At 30.7% G+C, this 7,071-nt stretch overlaps 1 pseudogene; it reads right to left on the bottom strand.

Moving 5' to 3' along the window:
* Positions 1 to 300: 300 nt before the first annotated feature.
* LOC127561611 (synaptonemal complex protein 3-like) lies at positions 301 to 5,405 on the bottom strand (annotated as a pseudogene).
* Between the last annotated feature and the right edge of the window lie 1,666 nt (positions 5,406 to 7,071).

Below are 7,071 nucleotides of genomic sequence, written 5' to 3'. Positions count from 1 at the left end.
TTAAATCGTTATTGTTAAAAGCCATTAATTTTTCATTTGTAATACTGGGGGACAAAATTCTCTACTATCAATGATCCTTAAAGGTATTACAATTTTAATTTGCTATTTACTATTCATACAGACATTTTCAGCCAATAAAAAAAAAAAACCAGAGGATCTTGGATTGATAAATAAACTGTGTAATAACACATAATCTTTAAGGTAGTTTTCTTAAACCATAGTAAATTGTTGTATTTCCTTTTCCTAATGACTGCAATTTTATTATATTATTTAGGTCCAAGTTCTTTCTTCAAAGAACCATCAGAATAATATAGATTGAACAGATTTTGGAACATTTGCCATTTCTTGCTAGTTTTCACCATAATTTTTTGTAACATAACTATTTCTTTTATAAGTTTATTTTATGCACCTGTAAAAAGTCTTTCATAATTCTTTCCCAAGTTTTCCATATTCTTTAAGAACTGTTCATATAGTTGTTTAATAATTTTCAGCCTCTAACTCTGAAATAATCTGTCTTGTTGAAAAAAAAAATTGCTATTATTGAAACACATTAGCTTTTTTCTTCCTATTCTTGGGCTTTCTGAATATCCATATCCCATTGCTGAAATAATGTCAAGAACTGCCAAGAATATTCATGGTTGAATTTTTGTCTCTGTTCTTGTTGTATTTCCCAAACATGCTTAAATTTCTGATTACTAGTTTTAATAAAAACTTTAGTATACATGTCTAATCTTTTCCTCTTTGTAAGAAGAACCTTGTTTTAGTATCAGTTCCAAATCTTTCTAATATGTTCTGTGCTTTATCCCTCATATCTTCTTCAACTGCTCCATGAGTAATGACTGTAGAAGATCTATTTTTCCATGCTTTTCAATTACAGTGCCAATATAATAAAAATAGCAATGACACCTACATCAAATTACATATCCAATATCATGCCATTCAAGTTAATGAGGGGTTGCTTTATAAAACTAAGGAAAATAACAAAATTCATCTAGAGGAAAAATGATCGAGATTTTCAGGGGAAATAATGACAAATGTAGGACAAAACAGAGCCCAGAATTTCCTGAAACAAATTAGGCACATGATATTCAGAAACAATTTAATGTAATACAGTATTTGATAAATATATTTGATAATATACAACAGCATGATAAATTCAAGAACTAGCTATTAGGATAAAGACTCATTGTCCACACACAAAAACAACACACCAAAAAAAAAATTTCTGGGAAAAATGAAAAGCAGACTGGCAGGAATTAGTGCTAGATCAACATCTCATATCAAATCACATACTACATTATATCACAATAAATTCCAAAAGGTTACAAGACCTAAATAAAAAATAATATAGACAAATTAGAGAGGCAAGGAGGGAAATACCTTTTACAATTATATATATGGTAGATTCTTTTTTATAGCTTTTTATTGACAAAGCATGGATAATTTTTCAACATTGAGCCTTGCAAAAACTTCTGTTCCAAATTTTCCCCTCCTTCCTCCCAGCTCCTGCTCTAGATGGCAGTTGGACCAATACATGTTACATATGTTAAAGTATATGTTAAATACAATATTACATGGTAATTCTTTTTAAAAATTAGGGATAGAGAGGATCACAGGATATAAAATGGACAGTTTTCATTTTTTAAAACTAAGAAGCTTCTACACACAAACACACCTCTCTATCTATACCCACCTACACACATACACTCATATTCTCAATAGTTAGTATTAGAAGAGGAACCATTAATTGAAAAAAGAAATCTTTGCAGCAAATTTATTTAATAAAGGTCTGAAATTCAAAATATATACCTAAATACAGAATAAGGACTATTAACCAATAAATAATTCATCAAATGATATGAGCAGAATTAAAGTTGTTACTAAACATTTTAAATGTTTCATATCACAAATAATAAGTGAAATACAAATTAAGATAATTCTATAAAGTCTGTCTTATGTTATTAGATTGGAAACTATGAGGATGATCAGAGAATCTATGTGAGAACAGAAATATTAATTCACTCTTGCCATTATTTGTGAATTGGATTAAACATTCTAAAAACAGTTTGAAACTATATACTAACCTTCCCATGTTTTTTGACTTATTGTTATCATTTCTAGTCTTGTGCTTCAGAAATCAAAGAAAGAGGAACTGATCTGAATAAAATATTTATTATAGCATTTTTGTGGCAGCAAGGAATCTGAAACAAAATCAGTGGTATTCATTTGTAGAATGGTTGAACAAATTATTGTGCATGAATACAATGAAATATCATTGTACTATAAGATATTATAGTATCAGAGAAAGGATGGATTCAGAGAATCCCACAGGGTTTGTATAGGCTGGTAGAAAGTGACATGAACAAAACCAGGAAGGTAATTTAAATAATAACTAAGACATTGCAAATGAAGTTCACTTTGAAAAACTTTAGAACTAGGATCATTGTAATGATCAATTATTATCCCAAAAGACTTATTTTTTTTCTTTTAAATAGTATTCTATTTTTAAAATTATATGTAAAGACTTATAACATTTTTTTAATAAATTTGAGTTACAAATTCCCCCCCCCCTTTTACTTTGCCCTCCTCAAGAAAGTAAGCAATTTAATGAAAGTTAAATATAAGTCATCATGTAAAACATTTCCATATTAGTCATAGTATGAAAGAAGAAACAGAATAAAAGGGAAAACACACTCAAAAAAGTGAAAGTTGTATACTTTGATCTTCATTCTGACTGCATCAATTCTGTCTCTGAATGTGAACAGCATTTTCCATCAAAAGTTTTTGTTTTTTTAATTTGTCTTGGATCATTATCAAAATAGCTAAGTCAATCATAATCATTATACAATATTGCTGTTAATGTGTACAATGTTCTCCTGGTTCTGCATATTTAACTTTGCATATGTTCATGTCAGTCTTTCCAGGTTTTTCTGAAATCCACCTGCTTGTCATTTCTTAGAGCACAATACAATTTAGTCACAATGATACATACCACAACTTGTTCAGCCATTCTCAGCCTATTTACCCTATCCCTCCTCACTCCTCTACTTAACTTAGACCTGCTGCCTTGCCCTCCTATTCCTTAACTTACCTACTACACCTCTAAGAGACTTTCCCTTATCCTCTCTCCCCCACCCTATCCCCTTGCATTCTTGTTTCTTTCTGAATTTGGAAGACTTGTATATATCTACATATATCTATATATCTACACATAAAAATATGTAGATATATGCATACATACATGTTGTTCTCTCTTTCATCATTCCCAATTAGAGTAAGGATTTGAGGTCTGTTCTTTTCTCTCTCCATAAAAGAGGACTGAGGTCAGAGCTCTTTTTGTTTTTTGCTAATTTTTTTAAGGGTTAAGGTGTGCTATTAAAGCAAAGGAATGACAGCACTTTAATGTGCCCTGAGGCAGTTCTCCTGAGTGACTTCCAGTGCTGAGTAATTTTGGCCAGGTCCTATATTCTTGTGGGGCTTAGTGACTTAAAAGTTTCTTTTTGTATTTGCTTTTGAGTGTCTTACAGCAAATCTGCTAAGTCATCCCTTTGTAACCAGGACACAGTAGTTTAAGAGCCCCACTGAAGATTCTCTGCTGTGCAGACTGCACAGTATTCTGTCTCCCCATCCCAGCTCCTTACCCCAGGTGGAACTTATGTGTTGAATTTTCCATTGTTCTGTTTTTATCACTATCACCTGAAAATCATTCAATGCATTAAATATCCATTGTTTTTCCATATTTAGAATTATACATAATATTGCTGGGTAAATTATCATTGGTCATTACTCCAGCTCTTTTACTTTATGAAATATAGTATTCTAAGACCTACAGTCCATAAATATAATAGCAGCTATGTTTTCTGCAATGCTCTTTGTCGCTTCAGATTATTTAAATTACTTTTCCCCTTACTGCTTGAAGTATTTTGTCATTAACCTAGGAACTTAGGAACTTGGCTCTGATATTCTGTAACATTCTTTATGAGATCTCATTCAGGTAGTGATCAATGGATTTTTTTTCCCTATTTTTACTTTGTCTTCTTCTAGAATTTCAAGACAATTTTCCTTGATAATTTGTTATTTTAAAAAACTATATTAAGATTCTTTTTTAATTATAATTTTCAGATAGTGCAACTATTATTATGTTATTTCTTCTCAAACTGTTCTTCAAATCATTTGTTTTTCTGATGAGATATGATACATTCTCATTTACTTTCCTATTCTTCTGATTTTGTTTTACTATCTCTTGGTGACAGAACATCATTAGCTTTCTCTTTTCTACTTTTCAAGGAATTATTTTATTCCTTAAGTTTTATTCTCTTATTTTACTTTGTGATTACCATTCTTTTCATAATTTTCTTGATTTCCTTGAATTGCTCTTACTTTTTTTCCTAATTATTTTCTTGATCTTTTAAAAGTCTTGACTTTTAAAACTCCCTTTTAAGTTCTTCCAAAAAATTATTTTTTACACTTTGTACTATTTGATGTTTTTCATTGAAAAAAAGAAAGGCTTTTTTTTTTTAGCTCCACAGACTTCCTTTGAATATGAATTCTGATCTTCATTATTTATCCCTATAGTAGCTTTCTATGTTTAGATTATTTTTCATTTGCTTGCTCATTTTTATTATTTTGTTTTGTTTTGGGCAGTTATTAGTAAAATCAAGTTCTAGTCCCAAAGTGTGGGTAATGATGCCCCAAACTTCAAGTCCTTCTCACTTTTTCTGAGGTCTATTTCAAGATTCAATCTTAAAGTATTTTCCCTATTCCTCAGACATGTCTAGAGACCCCAGCTATGTTGTGTGTCTGAAGTGAAAGCTCAGAACATTTCTGGTCAGCACAGTTATGCTTCCTGTCCCTTGAAAGTGGAAGTCCTTCAAGCTTCTCCTATTCAGCCTGGGATGTGAAGACCCCTAAGGCTGAGGTTTCCTCCCAACCCAGCTTCTGCAGGTGTTTGCATTTCACTCAGGCAGAACGATTGCCCATGGAGATCAGATCTTTCTTGGGTGCTTCTTAGATTATTTTAGGAGGACAGCTGCTTTACCCTAGTTTTTGTTTATTTCTGCTGTCTTGTATTCCTTCTCAGGTGATGCTCTTTATCATTTTTGTAAATGAAATATAGAAAGCCAAAAGTTTTCTGATCTAGTCTTTCCAGTTTAATTCAGTTTTCTAATTTTAAAATGAGATTCTTATCAGAGACATTTGCTGCAAAATAATTTTTCTACAACTTTCTGCTTTCCTTTTAATCTTGATTGCATTGCTTTTGTTTGTGTAAAAGCTTTCTAAATTTAACATAATCAAAATTATGAATTTTTACTTTCAGTTTGGTCTTAATTTTTTGTCCTTCTCCATGGATCTTACAGGAAAACTAACTTCTTTACTTCATCCTTCACATCTAAATCCTGTGCCATTTTGCTCTTATCTTAGTATTGTGTTAAGATGTTTGTCTCTGTCTAATTTCTACCATACTGTTTTTTTAGTTTTCCCAGTAGTTTTTGTCAAATGGTGAGTACTTGTTATGGAAGCTATAGTGTGGGTTTATAAAACACCATGTTGCTATGGTCATTTACTACTGCAATTTACTGTACCTAATCTATTCCAGTGACTTGCCACTTATTAATATAATTTTGATGATTGCTGCTTAATAGGGTTTTTTTTTAGCATGGTTAGGCAACCTTCCTTTGCACATTGTTTTCATTAATTACCTTGATATTCTTGACCTTTTCTTTTTCCAGATTAATTTTGTTACTAATTTTTCTAGTTCTATAATATGGGGTTGTTTTTGTTTGTTTTTTGTTTGCTTGTTTGTATTTTGGTAGTTTGATTGGTATGACATTGAAAAAGCAAATTAACTTTGGTAGAATTGTCATTTTTATCATATTGTTTTGTTCTACCATGAACAGATATTTTTCAAAATGTTTAGATCTATTTTTATTTGCATTAAACGTGTTTTTTAATTGTGTTCATGAAATTTCTAAGTTTGTTTTGGCAGGTAGATTCCCAACTATTTTTATGGTCTACAGTTATTTTAAAGGGTATTTCTATTTCTATTTCTTGCTGCTGAAATTTGTTGGTAATATATTAAGAAATGCTTTATCTGAGTATATTTTATATCTTATAACTTTGCTATGCTTGTTAATTATTCCAAGTAGTTTATTTTTAATTGATTCTCTAGAATTCCCTAAGTATACCATCAAATTGTCAGGAAAAAGAGATACTTTTGTTCCTCATTGCTTATTCTCTTTCCATTTTTTTTCTCCTCTAATTGTTATGGTAAACATTTTTAGTACAATGTTGTACTAATAATACATAGTGATGATAGTGAGCATTCTTATTCCATCCCTGATTTTATTGGGAATGATTCTAGTTTATCCCCATTACAGATAATGCTTACTAATGGTTCTATATAGACACTACTTATCATTTTAAGGAATTCCTATTTGTATGCTCTCTGGGTGTTTTTAAAAGCAATGAATTGTGTTTTTGTCAAAAGTTTTTTTTTTCTTAATCTATTGAAATAATCAAATTATTTCAGGTGGTTATTAATGTGGTCAGTTTTGTGGGTAAATTTCTTAATAGTGAACAATCCCTGAATTCCTAGTTCAAATCTGACCTGGTCATAGTGTATGATTTTGGTTTTTATTACTGTATTCTCTTCTCTAATACTTTATTTAATTTTTTTTGCATTAATATTTTTAAGGAAACTGGTCTGTAGTTTTCTTTCTCTGTTCTGGTTCTTTCTGGTTTGGTTATCAGCACTATTTCCATGATGAAAGGATTTTTTTTTCCCTTTACTAATGCTTATTAGCCATTTATTTATGATGTGTAGTATTTGAAAGTTGCCTAGAACATTAAGTAGGTAAATGATATATGTGGAGTCATAATACTGTGGGAATATGAGATAGGATTTGAATAAAGTCTTTCTGGCTCTAAGACTGGCTCTTTATCCCATTGGTCATACTCTCATGATTGATTTTTTTTAATAACTTTTTATTGACAGAACCCATGCCAGGGTAATTTTTTTACAGCATTATCCCTTGCACTCACTTTTGTTATGATTTTTCCCCTCCCTTCCTC

This window comes from Antechinus flavipes, chromosome 4 (assembly GCF_016432865.1).
Source record: "Antechinus flavipes isolate AdamAnt ecotype Samford, QLD, Australia chromosome 4, AdamAnt_v2, whole genome shotgun sequence".
In the NCBI taxonomy this organism is placed as follows: Eukaryota; Metazoa; Chordata; class Mammalia; order Dasyuromorphia; family Dasyuridae; genus Antechinus; species Antechinus flavipes.
Note: the sequence above shows the minus strand (reverse complement) of the source record. Positions and strands in the feature narration are given on the sequence as shown.